We start from the raw sequence: 20,587 nt of genomic DNA, 5'->3' as shown, positions 1-20,587 counted from the left end.
CAGAGGATGCGCAACTATGAGATGCTGCAATAGTCATGTTTGTTCGATTTGTATAGGGGAAATCTAAAACATATGTATATACTGACAACAACAACAAAAAAACGAGAACTATATGGGCCCCAGAGTATCAGATCTGGCAACTTAAAGACATTTTAGATCCCCATGTCAGTTTTGACTTTTCAGTTTCCACTTTAAAATATTAACAGTTTAAATTATCAGAATATTTGATTGACCCGTGAAACAAACAAAATTCTCAAAATAAGTTGAAGTTTACTGGTGCAGTAAAATTGGTACCATGAAGGTTATTATGAAAATATTAATAACTTCAAATTACTATAAAATTAAACAATACCAAAGCAATGCAAAACAAATTTTTTTTAAAATCTTTCAGATAAAAAATAACCTAAATCTTTAGCTTTCCAAAACTTTGATTACTTGATCAGCGGTTGGGGAGAATAGTTATTTCCAATACATGTATTCCGATAAAAAAAACAGGAATTTAATTTTGAACATATTAAAAACTTTTAGGGCATTATTTTTGAACATTTCCCTGACATAATGAAACAGTATTAGATGTAAAAAGCCGGACCAAATTATTGGCTGTGAAATAAAATTTAGTTGTAACTCAAATGTATTAATTGATTTAAACTGTAAATAAAAAAAGGATAATTCCTCACTAAAATATTACATTATTTACATTCATACTCACAATCAGGGAACATACAATTCCTACCTTTTCTTTCTACTGTTGTGTCACCTAATATCTATAACGCATTTTTTTAAAAATATTTCCCTAATGATATGATTAAAGTCCTCACATCACTAAAACTAATCCATAAATGACATGCCGAAAAAGGAAGTCATGCATCAATTATAAAACATTGCACTGACATGATGAAACTAATTCTTGAATAGATCATTTGAGCCTTGAGCACTTTACAATATTCTAAGTTTGTAAGAGAATGATAATCCCTTACTTCATGATAAGTACTCGCTAACGCTCGTACTTATTCATGAAGAAAGGGATTATCATTCTCTTACATTTATGAGTTAATATCATTAATTCTAAGTATTTAATGTTTAGCACATACTTACAACTTCTTGTCCAATCAAATTGCTTATATTTGCCTTCTAATTTTCATAGTACATACTTTTCCTGTGTACTAAGTAACTACGCATGAATGACCACAAGGGTAAGATTTCATTGTATAGTAATCAAGATATTTAAAACAAAAAATGCCACTGGCTATTTTGAAATAAAATGCTGTGTTCCAAATTAAATTAAATAGTTTGTAATTAGTTTTCACGTTGATTTTTTAAATATCCTGCTATTAAAATCTTTGGATCTAAAAAATGTTTTTGACAATTGCAAATTTTATCATTTAGATAAAGGGTAATACATATGGTTCTTTATACCTTGATTAGAGTACAACGATATCTTAAAATTATGATGATGTATCATCCATGCAATTACTTTGTACACAGAAAAATGTGTACTATGAAACCTTGTGAAGAAAAATTAAAGCAACTTGGTGATAATTTTTAAACTTTCTTTAGGAAGGTGATTCATTTCGTCATGAATTGATTGATTTATTGATTATTGGTTGCTTAATGTCCAGTGGAAAATATTTCATGCATGTTCAGGACGATGTCATGAATTGAAATACTGTGCCACCTATATATATATATAAACATATTCTAATAAATCTTTTAGTTTTTACTTTGAAATAATAAAAAAAAAACACAAAACACAAAACCTATAATCTCTGATCTATTGGTAGTTGCTTTTTAATGCCTATCTGCTAGACTATATCTATGGGGACAAACTATCTATATGTTTCAAATTTATTATAGCTTTAGTTTTACTGTGAAATTAAAAAAATGTTTTCAAAACATGTAAAGCTTCCACTGCAATTTAATTATTGCCTGCTTTTGGTCAATTTATTTTGTCATCTTACCATGTAAGAAGAACATGTATAGTAAAACACCGCTTTATATCAGTATACATACTTACACCAGCAGCTACCATCTTTTCATTCTGGAGTGAAGGGCCTTTTGAAATCACATATTTTACAATGATACTAGTGAGTAGATTTACAAAACTTCGTTAATGAGCTCCGTTTTACAAACACCTGTGATACAAGTAGTCAGCCAAAATAAACTATCAATAGACCAATTAAAAGATTACTCGAGTTGTAAATATGTGCTAAATTGGATAGTCTATGAAAAGGTATATACTATGAAATTAAGAGCTCGGGGCAAGCCCCTCGCTCTAAATTTCATAGTATATACCTTTCCATAGACTAACCTAGACGTAGTTTCTAGTCATGCATCAGTGGTTATATTTATTGTAAGACTTCTATGACTCAGTCAGTTTTGATCCATTGAGTATTTGTTTATTCTCTAGGTTTTACTAGTTTGTGCTATGAAAACTCTATCTTCTTTATGATAATTGGTTAACTAAGTCATATGTCTTTTTTGGAGGGAAATTCTTTTGTTTGGTCAGAATTTGCTTATATTTTGAACTGAATGGTGCAGTGCTGTTCCTCGATATAATTTTTATTCATATTTGGTTGACATCTTTGATTTTATCAAATAAGGTCAGTTTTCTCTAATTAATATTTCACATTCCTACTAATATACTGATATGAATGTATTGTATAGATGATTTTGTATGAATGGTGACAAAATGAATGATTTCAGAAACACATAAACATATATAGAATATTGGTTTAATCAGATAAACTAATCGACAACTTGTTAAAGTAATCATTTTGTAAGTATTTAAGCCAAATTATATGAACATCTCAGTTTTAGTGAAAAGAAGCAAAAGTAATAATGTAAAAGTCAATAGATAAAATAGTTTTTGGTATCAAGAATAATAGTTTGTATGTTAATGGAAATTTAAAAAATTAAATTAGAGTTTATACATATTTTGATAAATTCCTAGGGTATGTACTTTCCCTGGTTTTATTTTGTTAATGATAAGGTCAGCTTGGCAGCTTGGCAGTTTTGTTTTAATTAAGAGATTAAGGGATAGGTGTTAGATCATAGATAGGAAACAGCATGATGACAGCATGGGTGTAATCAGAGAACATCTGTATATAATTTTGATAGGATGGTCAGTTGTCGTTTGAGCATTGCACTGTTAGCAGTCATATTTTTACTTGTGGAAAATTAATTCAAGAAATTTACTTTTCATTTTCTTGAAAGTCATAATGACAGTAGCTATATTAATTTGTGATGTAAATCAAAACTGGACTTTTAACACGTTTTCATGGGACATTTGGAAACTTCTTCGTATTGTTGTTGATTTGCGTAACATGGATATTGATAATTCATTATTGTACCTGCTTCTAAAGATGCTGTTAATTATTCTATTCATAATCAACTTCGTTAGTTAATGTGTTTGCTTCTCATTAGCTATTGGACCTCTCATTCGGTATGGGACGGTAATAATCAGGTAAACCGTGCAAGTGCAATGTGACCTGGGAACAGTATATCTAACAGTATATATGTTCCTGATGTGACCCAGAAAATATGAGTCAGTTAAGGAATAATAGTACCGATAAATGATAGGAGAAGGTGCTAGTCAGAACTCTGAATATTGCTTTTCAAGACTTTAATTCTAATAATGATAATATAACCGAAATGCTGGACATTATTCCGTTATTAGCAGATAAATTCAAGCTACACCATATATAGTAGTGCGCGATCCCACAATGCATCAGTTAGTACACACGAGGACCACGTGGTTTCGAATTCTACTTCATCATTAAATGGACAGAAGAAATTTAATCAACTTGGCCTCCAAACTTTCATCAACCATGCAGTCTTCCAGTGGAAATGTTACGTTTCATCACCGAACAGAAGCTAGTAATCATCAAAAATCTTATAAGAATAAAAATACTTGACAGGACATAAAGCAGTCGATTTTTCTACTTTCACTTCAACCGGAAGTTTACGATGTGACTATGTCAACAATTGGAGGAATCCCTACAACCTGGAGTAAGCATACGAAGGATCAGGATATGCAGCCTTCACTAGAAATACTCTATCAAAGACTGCAGCTGGTAAAAAACCAGGAAGTGTGTGGTGTCCGGAATACAAGGTGATATGCAGCTGAATTACTGCCTTTCTCCCCACTGAGGAAAACATCACGTCAGGTACGAACTTCTTACTCAACCCTTATTATGCCGGGTCCAAAAAAATGAAACTTCAATTGGGGCAATACATAACAAATCTATTCCCAGGCTCACTAGGTCTTCATCAAGAAGGGGAGTTTATTCAAGTTTTTAGTTATTATATATAGTAACGTGCTCTTGTCTTCCCCCGATGGAGAATTAATGTGATTTCTATAGGAGGGATCACGTAGATTTGACCACTTATTACCCAGGTATGGGTTCCTACGAATATCACTACTGTTCATGTGCAGCTCATTTGCCTTTTTACAACACAGCAGCAGAGTTGTCTACTATAAACACTACTTTCTTGTGTATCATTTTTTCGCTAATACTCATCCAAACCTGCGTGGTAACACATTTCCCACTCCTGGTTTTGCAACAGTCTTATAAGCACAAGAGTAAGGAATAACTAATCGTGTAAGAGACAGAATATTTTTTTTTAGGTTGGGAAATTCGTAATATTTTCAGAGGTATCAGAGGATGCGCAACTATGAGATGCTGCAATAGTCATGTTTGTTCGATTTGTATAGGGGAAATCTAAAACATATGTATATACTGACAACAACAACAAAAAAACGAGAACTATATGGGCCCCAGAGTATCAGATCTGGCAACTTAAAGACATTTTAGATCCCCATGTCAGTTTTGACTTTTCAGTTTCCACTTTAAAATATTAACAGTTTAAATTATCAGAATATTTGATTGACCATCCGTACTATGGATTTTTAAGTAGTTGAATGGTGGATTAATATCAGGCTTTCATGCAGAATTGCAACTGGAGTTAAGCAAACAATAATCAATCATCCAGGGTTGAGTGCCTTACCGTCTAGCCCAAGTATTTGTAAAAATCTACCTGAGCAATTCTCATCAAAAACACCTGTCTTTGATCAACCACAGGTGTCTTACACATTTATGTTTTTTAATGCTCACCAGGGTTCTAGCTTCCATAGGTTTCAAGATTTTTTTTACCTGTCTGGGTTCTGGATATTGCATGTTTTCAACTGTCAGGGTTATACCACATTTCCAGAATTTCCTGTCTGGATTTATCACAGGTTCATATATTATTTCCACCTGTTTAGGTTGGACCAAATGTTTAAGACATGATACTGCTTTAAGTTTTATATTTCAGCAGTAATTGGGACTATTATGGTATAATAGTCCCAGCTGGAATGCTGTTTATGGTTCTCAAGGAATGTTAGTAGGTGAAATTGTAACTATAATCCGCCTGAGGAGTGCTAGACGACTTGTCAGTACAAGTGAACTCAAGGTTATGGTATCTGGCAGATTCAGCTGTGCAGGATTCAACATTCATATATCCAGTGAATATTGGGACGTTAAGCAACCAACAATCAATCAATCAATCCAGTAAACATTGTACCACATTACGTACATTGTACATAGCAAGGCTGGCAGACCTGCTCTATTTATGCAGTCTCAAGAATTTTTACCTCTCTTGGTTCTACCAAATGTTATTGCATTTTAACCTATTTGGGTTCTACCACATGTTGTTATATGTCTCACTTATCAGGGTTTTACTACGTACAGTATTCAAGTATTTTTAACCTATCTGGGTTCTACCACAGGTTATTGTTGTTTCACCTGTGGGTTCTACCACAGGTTTCTAGCTATAGGCATACTTATAATTCTGGTTTTCTATGTTTTAAAACATTTATGGCTATGACTAATCAGAATCATATTAGTGTACCAATAATAGATGAAGATTGTTTAATTTATTTGGTAAACTATTGCAGAATTCTCTTAAGCTAGCCCATGCTACAAGTAAATTGTATTTAGCAGGAATTATGCATAATTACTTAAGAATAGGGCATCCTGACCCTTTGACAAATTGTGCACGCTTAGAGTGTATATTAAGAGGTATTAAAAAGTCTCAGAGTAATGTCAAACAAAAGAGATTACCTATAACATCTCAAATTTTGAAACAATTGTGCTGTATGTTTAAGCAAGGAGTTTTTTCTGCATTTGTTGACTAAATGTTGCAGTGTGCATTTAATCTAGCTTTTTTTGGATTTCTCTGATGTGGTGAATTTACGTATAGTAGTAAATTGCAAGTCAGGACACACTTTTAATTCAAAATATTAATTTAGACATAAATTTTTCAAAATTTCACATTACATCTGAATTCCGCCAAATGTGACCCATTTCGAGAAGGTATTAACATTACTATTTTTGAAAATGATATTTTCAACCCAGTTGATTTGATGAGAAGATATATACAAGTAGGAAAAAATTATGGAGCTAGACCAGATTCCTAGTTATTTGTTAGTGACGAGTATAATAACGCTCCTTTGTCTAGAGATACATTTATATCTCTGCTTCGAGATTTGCTGTTCAGATAAGGGTATAATGATAGAAAATTTTGTGGTCATTCTTTTCGAAAAAGTGCTGCAACATCAGCAGCAGCAGCAGGGGTTGAAGACCATATTATCCACACATTAGGTAGATGGTCATCCAATTGTTATATACGTTACATTCCAACTGACCCAAAAACTGTTTGTAAAGCATAAAGCAGAATGTGTCGTTCCTAACTTATATCAAAGGAGTTATAAGAACTACATTTTGTTAATTATTTTAGTATTGTAGTTATTTCTTTTTTTTTTGTTTGTCTGTTTTCATTTTCATACATGAAATTATATTCAAGTACTTTTTCTTTCTAATGGTATATTGAATTTATATATATGTACATGTATCATTTCTTGGGGGCTTTCACTCATGCTACTCGTTCAATTTGGCCTACTTAATTTCAGGGAAATTATTTTCCCCCAATTCATTAATACATCTTATAAATTATTAAGGCTTTGTTTTATTTCAGGGTGATAATTAAGTTAGTTTTTGTACCTGTTGGGATCTACCGCAGGAATTCTCTTTTTTCAAATTTATACCCGTCTGGGCTCTACCAGTCAGGTTCTAATAGTACCTGTTGGGATCTACCGCAGGAATTCTCAGTTTTCAAAATTCATACTTGTCTGGGCTCTACCACTCAGGTTCTAAAAGTACCTGTTGGGATCTACCGCAGGAATTCTCAGTTTTCAAAATTCATACTTGTCTGGGCTCTACCACTCAGGTTCTAAAAGTACCTGTTGGGATCTACCACAGGAATTCTCAGTTTTCAAAATTCATACTTGTCTGGGCTCTACCACTCAGGTTCTAAAAGTACCTGTTGGGATCTACCACAGGAATTCTCAGTTTTCAAAATTCATACTTGTCTGGGCTCTACCACTCAGGTTCTAAAAGTATCTGTTGGGATCTACTGCAGGTATTCTCATTTTTCAAATTTATACCTGTCTGGGTTCTACCAGTCAGGTATTAAAATAAATTTTTCACCTGTCAGGGCTCTACTGCAGGTTCTTAAAATTGCATAATATAGGCAATTTATTTTTTAATTAATTTTAAATTGTGTTGAGTAGGTAGTGTTTTTGATTTGGTTATTTTAATTAGTATTATTGTAAGTTTTAATGAGTAGCCCCCTAGAAAGCCAAATGATACATTTATTATTATTTTCATATGTATTCAGTATAATAGATTTAGAATTGATTGTGAATATGATACTAGTATACTGTGTATACAATGGTGTCTTAGTATATTAGTTTGTTAATAAAATTAGAATAGTTATTATAAAGTTTTGCGTATGATATCAAGTATCCAGTATGGCAGGATAAGGGTTCCATTCAACATTTCCTTTTCTACTCTCAGTATAGATAAATGTGGTATGATACATGAGACTAGTTATTGTCTATAATGAGACATCTACTGTTCAATGTGGTATGGTATATGAGACTAGTTATTGTCTATAAGGACACATCTACTGTTCTTTGTGGTACGGTATATGAGACTTGTTAGGTTTTATTAGGAGACTTCTACTGTTTCTATGTGGTATGGTATATGAGACTTGTCAGTGTTATAAGGAGACATCTACCGTTTGACAGTAATAGGTATAAATGGAAATTTAAAAAATTAAATTAGAGTTTATACATATTTTGATAAATTCCTAGGGTATGTACTTTCCCTGGTTTTATTTTGTTAATGATAAGGTCAGCTTGGCAGCTTGGCAGTTTTGTTTTAATTAAGAGATTAAGGGATAGGTGTTAGATCATAGATAGGAAACAGCATGATGACAGCATGGGTGTAATCAGAGAACATCTGTATATAATTTTGATAGGATGGTCAGTTGTCGTTTGAGCATTGCACTGTTAGCAGTCATATTTTTACTTGTGGAAAATTAATTCAGCCCACCCACCGTTTCCCCAGCTGCACCTTGAAAAATTAAATAGTCATAATTTTAATGTCAATTAATTTTTATATGTTTATTTAAAAGGGGCTACTCATAACAATATGTGTTTTGTTTGTTTTAGTTTTATGTTTTTCATTCAATTTGGCCTACTTAATTTCAGGGAAATTATTTTCCCCCAATTCATTAATACATCTTATAAATTATTAAGGCTTTGTTTTATTTCAGGGTGATAATTAAGTTAGTTTTTGTACCTGTTGGGATCTACCGCAGGAATTCTCTTTTTTCAAATTTATACCCGTCTGGGCTCTACCAGTCAGGTTCTAATAGTACCTGTTGGGATCTACCGCAGGAATTCTCAGTTTTCAAAATTCATACTTGTCTGGGCTCTACCACTCAGGTTCTAAAAGTACCTGTTGGGATCTACCGCAGGAATTCTCAGTTTTCAAAATTCATACTTGTCTGGGCTCTACCACTCAGGTTCTAAAAGTACCTGTTGGGATCTACCACAGGAATTCTCAGTTTTCAAAATTCATACTTGTCTGGGCTCTACCACTCAGGTTCTAAAAGTACCTGTTGGGATCTACCACAGGAATTCTCAGTTTTCAAAATTCATACTTGTCTGGGCTCTACCACTCAGGTTCTAAAAGTATCTGTTGGGATCTACTGCAGGTATTCTCATTTTTCAAATTTATACCTGTCTGGGTTCTACCAGTCAGGTATTAAAATAAATTTTTCACCTGTCAGGGCTCTACTGCAGGTTCTTAAAATTGCATAATATAGGCAATTTATTTTTTAATTAATTTTAAATTGTGTTGAGTAGGTAGTGTTTTTGATTTGGTTATTTTAATTAGTATTATTGTAAGTTTTAATGAGTAGCCCCCTAGAAAGCCAAATGATACATTTATTATTATTTTCATATGTATTCAGTATAATAGATTTAGAATTGATTGTGAATATGATACTAGTATACTGTGTATACAATGGTGTCTTAGTATATTAGTTTGTTAATAAAATTAGAATAGTTATTATAAAGTTTTGCGTATGATATCAAGTATCCAGTATGGCAGGATAAGGGTTCCATTCAACATTTCCTTTTCTACTCTCAGTATAGATAAATGTGGTATGATACATGAGACTAGTTATTGTCTATAATGAGACATCTACTGTTCAATGTGGTATGGTATATGAGACTAGTTATTGTCTATAAGGACACATCTACTGTTCTTTGTGGTACGGTATATGAGACTTGTTAGGTTTTATTAGGAGACTTCTACTGTTTCTATGTGGTATGGTATATGAGACTTGTCAGTGTTATAAGGAGACATCTACCGTTTGACAGTAATAGGTATAAAGACATATTTTTGTAAATTACATAAACTGCAGTTAACAACAGTTTAAAATTATTATGTTTTAATTACAGATATTGCACCATACTGTTCCAATATTGTACATGATGTAGTACCATAGGTTCCCGAGTGTTGTGTACATACGACCTTTGTACCTCATGCATGGTAGGTTTCATTAAAACTGTCAGACGACTTCTTATAGGAGTTATTGCCCTGATATGATAAATTTTACCACTTTTTTTTTCATTTTTGCCTATTATCTTGAAAATTATTATAAATGAATAGAAACTTTAAATTGCAAAAATGATCAGCAAGACAATATCTACAAATAGGTCAAACTTAGTCGAAATCTCCAAACGACTCCTTATTGGAGTTGTGACTCTTTAATGATGATTTTTATCATTTTTTTAGCATTTTTGGTTATTTTCTGAAAAACGCTAATAGATAGAAACTAAGATAAGCAAAAATTATCAGCAATACAAGATCTACAATTAAGTCACAGTGTTGAAATCAGCTAACGACCCCTTATTGGAGATAGTACCCTTTAATTAAGATTTTAACTATTTGTTTTTTTTTGTATTTTTGAAGAATATCTGAAAAATGATAGCAGATAGATAAAAAATTAAACAAAAATGATCAGCAAGACAAAATCTACCAATAAATCTACTTGCCAAAATCATCAGTTCACTCCTTATTGGAGTTTTTGCTCTTAGACATATTTTACCCATTTTTAGTGTTCTGCCTCCTATCTGAAAACTATTATAGCTTAGATAGCCACTTTAAATAGCTAAAATGATTAGCCAGACTAGATCTACAAATAAGTCAACATAGTCAAAATTGTCAGTCGACTCCTTATTGGAATTCTCATGCTCTTTAATGAAGATTTTTATCATTATTTTATAATTTGCCCATTGTCTTGATTGAAAACTATATTACTGTGACTTGACTGTAAGTGTTGCTCACCACCTATTGCAACTTATTCAAAATTCTGACCAAATTGCAATTTGTTTTCTAAAACCAAACTGTTCAACAGGTCAGAAATTTGAACAAACTGCTGTAGAAAACCACAGTAAAGTTGTGAAAGTGCAAGGTGATAAAATAAAGCATACTTACAATCCTATAAGACTTTAATTCCACTTCAATAATATTATGAAAAATCAGTCAAACTATTTGTATACAAATTTTATTGTAATTGTCATGCTAAAGGTGATGGGTAATAATTTTGAATTGCTATAAAAATGTTCAAACTAAGCTTTCATACAATTTTTCTTTTCTTCTATATTCATAAGAATCAGACATCATTTGAATTAAAGCATCTTATATTCAGTAAAATATGTGTGAAATTACAAATACCTTGTTAGGAAGTTTCCATGGGAGATAATCAATTTTTCTTTCGAAAAGTCTTCTATATTCAAAAGCATAATGATTTTAGGTTATCTCCCATGGAAACTTATTATTTTTCATAATATCATTGAAGTGGAATTAGTCTTATAGGATTGTAAGTAAGCTTTATATTATCACCTTGCACTTTCACGACTTTACAGTGGTTTAAATTTCTACAACAGTTTATTCAAATTTCTGACCATTTGAACAGTGGTTTTATAAAACAAATTGCAATTTGGTCAGAATTTTGAATAAATTGCAATAGGTGGAGAGCAACACTAACAGTCAAGTCACAGTAAAGGTCTATAGACACTTTAAATAGCAAAAATGATCAGCAAGACAAGATCTACAAATAAGTAAATTTTGCCAAAATCATTAGTAGACTCTTTATAGGAGTGATTGCCCTTATATGACAAGTTTTTTTTATCCTTTTTTGTGTTTTGGGAAAAAAACTAAAAAAGACAAAGAAACTGTAAACAGTAAAAATGATTAGCAATACAAGATCAACAATAAGATTTTTGTCATGAATTCTATTCTAATCCACAAATTTTACTACCAAAACTACCTAGTTTCGTATAAATATTTTCAAAAATTATGTCTGTTTGTTAATCCTAATTCATGTTTTTATGTTTTGCAGGAAGTTTTTAATAGCGACTGAATCAAACGAAGAATCTTCAGAGTTAAATGCATAGAAAGGAAATGAAGATAAGCCAATGCATGACATAAGGAGAAGTCAGGAGTTATGAATTTTGAAATTGGAATAAAGGAGAGGTCATACATCACAGAAGACTTTAAGCAAAGTTTACAGGTAGGAGACTTTAATGCTTGTTTACTGATGTGGTATAATTGCCAAGGAGACAATTATCCACCAGAGTCCAAATAATGCAGATTTAATCAACTATGTTAATATATGGCTTTCAACAATGAGCCCAACCCATACCAATTTAGTCAGCTATACAGCTGGCCTGACAATGCTTGTTTACTTTAATGTGGCAAATGTTTCATACATATTCAAGATGATATAAAATGTAAAAGATAACTTAAGTAGCTTCTGTAAATTTTGTAAAATTTGTTGGAGAGGGAAGGAACTATGGCTGTAAAATAGGATTTGTTGGTGATGGCAATCAAATTTGCTTTGCAACAAACCATCTGCAGATTCTTCATATAAAGAGTTGTTACAAAGAAGACTATTAAATAGAAATAGAAACATTTTTCATTAGTAATTTCCCTCAAAATTTTTTATCAGATCAGACTTTTTCTGTTAAAACATATTGGTATGAAATCCCATTAGCATTTGCTCATCTCATTTCTATGGAGATTATATGGTCCTGTTCCCTCATCATGGTTCATTAACTTTGAAACGTTTGTATTACAAAATGTACTTGTATAAGTTAGTTTGTGTTTTGTCCAGTTAAAGGGAACCAATTATAATGATGGTATTTGGTATTAAGGCTATTTTCCTAATGCTTGTAGTTTAAAGGTTTGGTTGGCTTGCTTGTTTTGTTTGTATAAATGTTTGCTCAAGAATTGTATTTAAGATTGACATCTACAATCAATAGATAGGTGGGGCATCAGCTTGTATTCATTATACTCTGCATTATACTTAACATCCAATAACATTTAAGCATAACGTATACAAGCTGAAGCCCCGCCTATCTATTGATTGCAGGTGTCATACAGTCAATCTTAATTACAATGCTTGAGCAAACATTTATACAAACAAAGCAAGCAAGCCAACCAAAGCACAAAACTACAAGCATTAGGAAAATAGCTCTAAGTTGTATTAGTATTTGCATTTCTTGTCTCCATGGAAATTATTTAGCCGGGCTGCATCTCAGTCTTCAAATTCATTCAATCATTGGCTTTGGATTGTTTGCATTGTTAGAGACATATATATATATATATATATATATATATATATATATACACAATGGTTTTATACTTCTTTGGCATTATGGTTTACATGTTTTTTAAACAATTGCCCTTTGAATTTCAGGAGTAACTTCAAGATATAAATTTTTTTGCTCATTTTCCATATTTTACCTTGGACTAATATCTATTGATTCCATGTTTTACCTGGTAGTATTATACTAATTTAAGTTTCTAGGGTCAATATTTTGACTCCACTCCATTTAATTTGTATTTTACTAAAAAACAAATATTGGCAGTCTGTGATTATAAAGATTTCCAAACTTGAATAACTTTGTCAAAAACCTCCATGGATTTTTTTTTTTAAAATTGCATGGCCACAAGCTTCTTGATAATCAAGAGAGAATACCCTGAGCAAAATTTAGACTTTTCTTATTTATTTACTATATTTTACTGATAAATGGACTCAGGTTTTTGTCAGTCAACATTAAACTTTTGCACTGACACCCTTTATAATCTGTTTCCAAACTGTACTAAAATTTATAAAATGAAAGTATCATAAGCATAGTTTTTGTCGAGCCTGCAACTTTTGTGGCAGAAAGCTCGACATACTGGGATAGTGATCCGGCGGCGGCGGCGGCGTTAGCTAACTTCTTAAAAGCTTTATATTTTAGAAGCTAGAAGACCTGGATGCTTCATACTTTGTATATAGATGCCTTATGATATGAAGTTTCCGTCTGTCATATGTCCTTTGTCCTTGACCTCATTTTCATGGTTCAGTGACTACTTGAAAAAAAAAGTCAACATTTTTTGTAATGTTTATTTCTTTCTTATTATGAGTAATAGGATAACTATATTTAGTATGTGCATACCTTGCAAGGTCCTCATGCCTGTCAGACAATTTTCATTCGACCTCAACCTCATTTCATGGATCAGTGAACAAGGTTAAGTTTTCGTGGTCAAGTCCATATATCAGATACTATAAGCAGTATAAGCAGTAGGTCTACTATATTTAGTATATGGAATGATTGTAATTAGGTGTACATGTCCAACTGGTAGGTGTCATCTGACCTTTTTTTCTAATACTATATGCAATAGGTCAACTATATTTGGTGTATGGAAATATTTTATGATGTACATGTCAGTCTCGAAGGTTTTATTTGACCTTGACCTCATTTTCACAGTTCATTTCTCAGTGTTAAGTTTTTGTGTTTTGGTCTGTTTTTCTTCAACTATAAGCAATATATCAACTATAATTGTTGTATGGAAGGATTGTAAGGTGTATATGTCTGTCTGGCAGGTATCATCTGACCTTGACCTCATTTTCATGGTTCATTGGTCAATGTTAAGTTTTCATGATTAAGTTTGTTTCTTAGAAACTATAAGCAATAGGTCAACTATATTTAATGCATACATTGATTGTAAGGTGTACATGTCTGTCTGGCATGGTTCATCTGACCTTGACCTCATTTTCATGGTTCATTGGTCAATGTTAAGTTTTCTTGGTTAAGACTGTTTCTTAGAAATTATAAGCAATAGGTCAACTATGTTTGGTTTATTGAATGATTGTAAGGTGTACATGTATTTCTCATTTGGTTTATCTGACCTTGACCTCATTTTCTTGGATCATGTTAAGTTTATGTGTTACTTGTAGTAAAGCTTTATATTTAGGACTATCAACATAAAATCAATGGTTAGTAAAGAAGATGAGACATTTCAGTATGTGCACTCTTGTTAAGTTCTAACAAAATTTTGGTTTATTTTTATACACATTATAAAAGCTTATAGATAGCTTAAAACATTTTTATTTTGTCAAATTTCCAATATTTATCTCAAATATGTTTGATAGGGACATTCTTACAAAAAACTAATGTTGGAAATAATCATAATTGTGAACAAGATTTTTGTAGATTCAAATATATACATTTGGTTAAAGATGTACTTCAGCTAAAAATTCCACAATAACTTGAAAAATTTCCAATATTGTTACAAAATTGTCTTTAAGAACAATTAAATTAGGTCCTGAAGGACATTTTGTTTTATATGTAAAATCATCAAAAGTGGTTCATTAGTATTGTAATTGTATATCTGGCACCAATATAAGATATCATACTGCTGCAATTCTAGTATGCTTTAAAAACTTTCAGATTTCAATCCTCAGGTATGGCAAGCTGTTTTTGTCGAGCCTGCGATTTTTGTCACTGAAAGCTCTACATAGGGATAGTGATCCGCCGGCGGCGTTAACTAACTTCTTAAAAGCTTAATATTTTAGAAGTTAGAAGACCTGGATGCTTCATATGTTGTATATAGATGCCTTATGATATGAAGTTTCCGACTGTCATATATTCATTGTCCTTGACCTCATTTTCATGGTTCAGTGACTACTTGAAAAAAAAATAAAGATTTTTTGTAATGTTAATTTCTCTCTTATTATGAGTAATAGGATAACTATTTTTGGTATGTGCGTACCTTGCAAGGTCCTCATACATGTCAGACAATTTTCACTTGACCTCGACCTCATTTCATGGATCAGTGAACAAGGTTAAGTTTTCCTGGTCAAGTCCATATCTCAGATACTATAAGCAATATGTCTACTATATTTGGTGTATGTTATGATTGTTAGGTGTACATGTCCAACTGTCAGGTGTCATCTGACCTTGACCTCATTTTCATGGTTGAGAGGTAATAGTTTAGTTTTTGTGTTTTGGTCTGTTTTTCTAATACTGTATGCAGTAGGTCAGCTATATTTGGTGTATGGAAATATTTTACGATGTACATGTCAGTCTGGCAGGTTTTATTTGACCTTGACCTCATTTTCACGGTTCATTGCTCAATGTTAAGTTTTTGTGTTTTGGTCTGTTTTTCTAATACTTTATGCAGTAGGTCAACTATATTTGGTGTATGGAAATATTTTACGATGTACATGTCAGTCTGGCAGGTTTTATTTGACCTTGACCTCATTTTCATGGTTCATTGCTTATGTTAAGTTTTTGTGTTTTGGTCTGTTTTTCTTAAACTTTAAGCAATAGGTCAACTATATTTGGTGTAAGAATGATTGTAAGGTGTATACATTTGTATGTATGTCTGTCTGGCAGGTATCATCTGACCTTCACCTCATTTTCATGGTTCATTGGTCAATGTTAAGTTTTCCTGGTTAACTTTGTTTCTTAGATACTATAAGCAATAGGTCAACTTTATTTGATGCATGGAATGATTTTAAGGTGTACGTGTCTGCCTGGCAGGGTTCATCTGACCTTGATTTCATTTTCATGGTTCATTGGTCAATATAGAATTTCCATGGTTTGGTCTGTTTCTTTTATACTATAAGCAATAGGTTATCTATATTCTGTGTATGGAATGATTGTATTAAAGGTGTACATGTATTTCCGGCTTGAGTTATCTGAACTTGACCTCATTTTCTTGGATCATAAATGTTAATGTGATACTTGTAGTAAAACTTTATATGTAGGACTATCAACATGAAATCAATGGTCAGTATAGTAGGGGAGACATTTCAGGGTGTGCACTCTTGTGTATATTTATTCCAATTTCAAGATTTCTTATCAATTTTAAAAGATATCTTATAAACTAGAGAATATGTCTTATAAACTAATTGGGATATCTTATAAATTGAATAGAATATATTTTTTATTAAATGAGATATCTTATTTAACATTCTATAAAGATATTTTATTTAGTTTATTAAGGGGTCCTCAGTGGCCGAGTTGTCTAAGTAGTCAAACTACTGTATCACTAGCCTGACAACATGGTGGTTGTGAGTTCAAACCTCTCATGTAGCTGCTGAGGTGCGCTTGACTCCAATCTTAATTGACTAGGATTGTCAGTAATCCTACCAAAGGTCATGGTTCTTTCCAGGGACTAAGGCTTCCTCCACCAATAAAAACTGATCGCTAAGAAATAGCACAATAGTGCTGAAAGCGGCATTAAACACCAATCAATAATTAAAACAATAGTGTATTAAATATCTGTTTTAGGTTTTAAGATATCTTATTGAGGAAAAAAGATATTTTGTTTTTTCTTAACTGATATCTTATATATTCTTTTGTTTTAAAGATATCGTACAAGCTAAATAAAATATATCTTATTTAAGCTAAATAAGATATCTTGTAAACTAAAAACAATATCTTATAAATTGAATAATATATCTTGTAAGTAAATATAGGTACATAGTATTCTTTATTTGATATCTTATTTAGTTTGAAGTTAAAGATATCTTTAATACTTGATGAGATATCTTAATATATTAAAGATATCTTATATATTAAATAAGATATCTAATAAACTAGTAATCTTATAAACAAAAAAGATAATTTGTACATTTAATAAGAAATATTATACAGTAAAAAATATATCTTATATATACTTTTAAAGATATCTTATGAAATGTACAAAATATCTCATAAAATATATAAGATATCTCAAAGTATTTGTTTTAAAAAAAATCTTTAAAAAGATATAAAGTATCTTATTAACTTTATATGATATCTAATTATGTTTAAACAACTATCTTTTAAAGTTAATAAAATATCTTATAATGGGTATAAGATATTTTATAAACTTCAAATCAAATAAGATATCTCATGAAGAATACAAGATATATATATTTATCTTCATAAGATATCTTGAAATTGAATAATGTAAAAAACGCCTTGCCATACACAGGTAAAGGGAAATCAACCGTTCCTCTTTCTCATTACCATTTATGGCATCAGATACCTATTGCATTGTGTAATTTTTGTCTCACCTGCGACAAAAGTTGCAGAATGCGAGACATAGGGATAACAATTTAGTTTCTATGTGCATACATGTTTAATATTTGTATTTTCAATTATTTAATATTCAGTTGACATTTAATAAAGTTTCATATAAAAATAAGAAGATGTGGTATAACTGCCAATGAGACAACTCCACCAGAGATCAAATGACATAGAAGTTAACAACTGTAGGTCATGTTCATTTACCAATTCAAAATTTTTCAAACTTAAACTCATCATATAGATATAGGAAGATGTGGTATGAGTGCCAATGAGACAACTCTCCATCCAAGTAACAATTTATAAAAGTAAACCATTATAGGTCAAGGTACGGCCTTCAACACGGAGCATTGGCTCACACCGAACAGCAAGCTATAAAGGGCCCCAAAAATTACTAGTATTAAACCATTCAAACGGGAAAATTAACGGTCTAATCTATATAAAAACGAGAAACGAGAAACACGTATGAACTACATAAACAGACAAATGTTTCATTAAAGGCTGATTAAACTCAAACAAACAGCATACTTTAGGATTATAAATGTTGTTTTTACTTTTCAGTATGTTGAGAAAAGATCATAACAAGGTATTTTGTTTGAAGAGGAATCACAGTGGCCAAGACTTCATCTTTAAATAAAATATATTGTATTAGAAGTGAAGTTTTAAGTCATGAAACAATAACCAATATTTAATTGTTATTTCAAAGACTATGTGGATGTTATCTGACTAGCATTTGTATGACTTAAATGTGGCATTTTTCATATGAAGACTCACAAGGCAAATACTTGGATGTGACAATAATTTGCATGCATTTGGAGACAGTTCTGTGTATGAAATGAAGAGTGTTTGCTCATTAAATGAATTATAAAAATATGTTTTCTACCTTGAATTTTTAAAAAAACAACATAAAAGATAGACAAATTTCTTCTTTTTTTCATGACACTTATTACAGAATTAATTCTCATATACCGGTACTAATTGTTTATAGATGTGCTTCGAGAAATTCCATACAAGGTGCCTTTTGCAAGTCTATTTGTTAGCCTGAAAGTGTAACTCAATGGGTTAACACAGAAAACTACAGTTAACTCTCAGCCATATAAAAATAAGATGTGGTAGGATTGCCAATGAGACAACTATCCCTAAAGGTCAGAGATCAAAGATATTGAATAAATTATAGCTTATCATGGGTTTCAATACAAAAGAAAGATCACCATTTAACATTCAAATACCATTAGGTACTATTAGTTATAATCGTTTTATTGTTAAAGCCTGTATTTTGACATTTTCATATCTTTCTGGTTTTTCTCCATTGTTGAGTTACTGTCACACTGTGTTTATCCAAAGGCCACATCTTCTTCAATCCTTATGAAAACCCTCAAGAAAATCAAACCTAGGATACTTAGTAAATCTTTTATAGAACTTTTATAGAAAAGAATATTTCACTTCTTACCACAGGAAACTTAGAATCAAGGTTTTTATGTTATTATTGCAGTAGGTTCTTCATTATCTACATTTTATAGAATTTGTTCAGCGACTGACATGAAAAACACAATAACGTTACCAGTAAGCATTGGATACTTGTATACACGTATGGGAAGTTAAGCCGCTCTCTGTGTTTAGGGTTCACAGATGCTATACCTCTGCTCTGGGTATAGTAACGTCCCCTACCATACGTACCAAGTATCCACGTAGACTGGTACAAACTGGGAGTGAGGTGGCTCAGTTTGGCTGAGAGTGAGGCGGCTCGGTCTGGCTGAGAGAGAGGCGGCTCAGTCAAAAAACTTTTGGGGATATTTTATCTACCGTACCAAGTATCTGCTATTCCTGGTACAGACTGAGAGTGCGGTGGCTCAGTCAGCATGTGAAGCTCTGTAACATGCTTTTAATAGGTAAGGGCATTTTATTTGTTTTTATCAAATTTTAACTTGGGATGTTTTACTGTTTTTATCAAATTTTAACCGGGGGGAGTTTTACTGTTTCTATCAAATTTTAACAGGGATGTTTTACTGTTTTTATCAAATTTTAATGGGGGATTTTTTTACTGTTTTTATCAAATTTTAATGGGGGATGTTTTTACTGTTTTTATCAAATTTTAACGGGGGATGTTTTACTGTTTTTATCAAATTTTAACGGGGTATGTTTTACTGTTTTCATCAAGTTTTAACGGGGGATGTTTTAACTGTTTTTATCATATTTTAACATGGGTTGTTTTACTGTTTTTATCAAATTTTAACGGGGTATGTTTTACTGTTTTTATCAAATTTTAATGGGGGATGTTTTTACTGATTTTATCAAATTTTAACGGGGGATGTTTTACTGTTTTTATCAAATTTTAATGGGGGATGTTTTAACTGTTTTTATCAAATTTTAATTGGGGATGTTTTACTGTTTTTATCAAATTTTAAGGGGGGTTGTTTATACTGTTTTTATCAAATTTTAATGGGGGATGTTTTATTGTTTTTATCAATTTTTTTTCTGTTTTTATCAAATTTTACCACGGGATGTTTTACTGTTTTTATCAAATTTTAACTGGGAATGTTTTATTGTTTTTATCAAATATTTTTCTGTTTTTGTCAAATTTTAAAGGGGGGTGTTCTTACTGTTTTTATCAAATTTTAATGGGACATTAACTGTTTTTATCAGATTTTAAAGGGGAATGTTTTTACTGTTTTTATCAAATTTTATCAGGGGATGTTTTACTGTTTTTATAAAATTTTAATTAGGGATGTTTTAACTTTTTTATCAAATTTTAACGGGGGATGTTTTACTGTTTTTATCAAA

The 20,587-nt window shown here is 31.5% G+C and overlaps 3 long non-coding RNA genes across 6 annotated transcripts; 2 read left to right on the top strand and 1 right to left on the bottom strand.

Moving 5' to 3' along the window:
* The first annotated feature begins 3,305 nt into the window (after positions 1–3,305).
* Positions 3,306–9,458, top strand: LOC127703166 (uncharacterized). Its single transcript, XR_007982730.1, has 2 exons — positions 3,306–7,426; positions 8,751–9,458. It is a non-coding gene; the product is annotated as an uncharacterized LOC127703166 (long non-coding RNA).
* Positions 7,142–9,784, bottom strand: LOC127703207 (uncharacterized). Of its 4 annotated transcripts, none has more exons than XR_007982807.1 (3): positions 8,924–9,784; positions 8,764–8,843; positions 7,142–7,279 (listed from the first exon to the last, which is right to left on the bottom strand). It is a non-coding gene; the product is annotated as an uncharacterized LOC127703207 (long non-coding RNA). The 4 variants fall into 4 exon arrangements; XR_007982796.1 differs by having other exon boundaries at positions 9,004–9,784; XR_007982817.1 differs by having other exon boundaries at positions 7,218–7,359.
* Positions 9,782–18,678, top strand: LOC127703797 (uncharacterized). The gene is made up of 3 exons (XR_007983048.1): positions 9,782–9,944; positions 11,800–11,970; positions 18,368–18,678. It is a non-coding gene; the product is annotated as an uncharacterized LOC127703797 (long non-coding RNA).
* Positions 18,679–20,587: the final 1,909 nt, after the last annotated feature.

This window comes from Mytilus californianus, unplaced genomic scaffold (genome assembly GCF_021869535.1).
Source record: "Mytilus californianus isolate M0D057914Y unplaced genomic scaffold, xbMytCali1.0.p SCAF_1, whole genome shotgun sequence".
Classification (NCBI taxonomy): domain Eukaryota; kingdom Metazoa; phylum Mollusca; class Bivalvia; order Mytilida; family Mytilidae; genus Mytilus; species Mytilus californianus.
The sequence above is the reverse complement of the archived record's forward strand: the minus strand, read 5'-3'. Positions and strand labels throughout refer to the sequence as shown.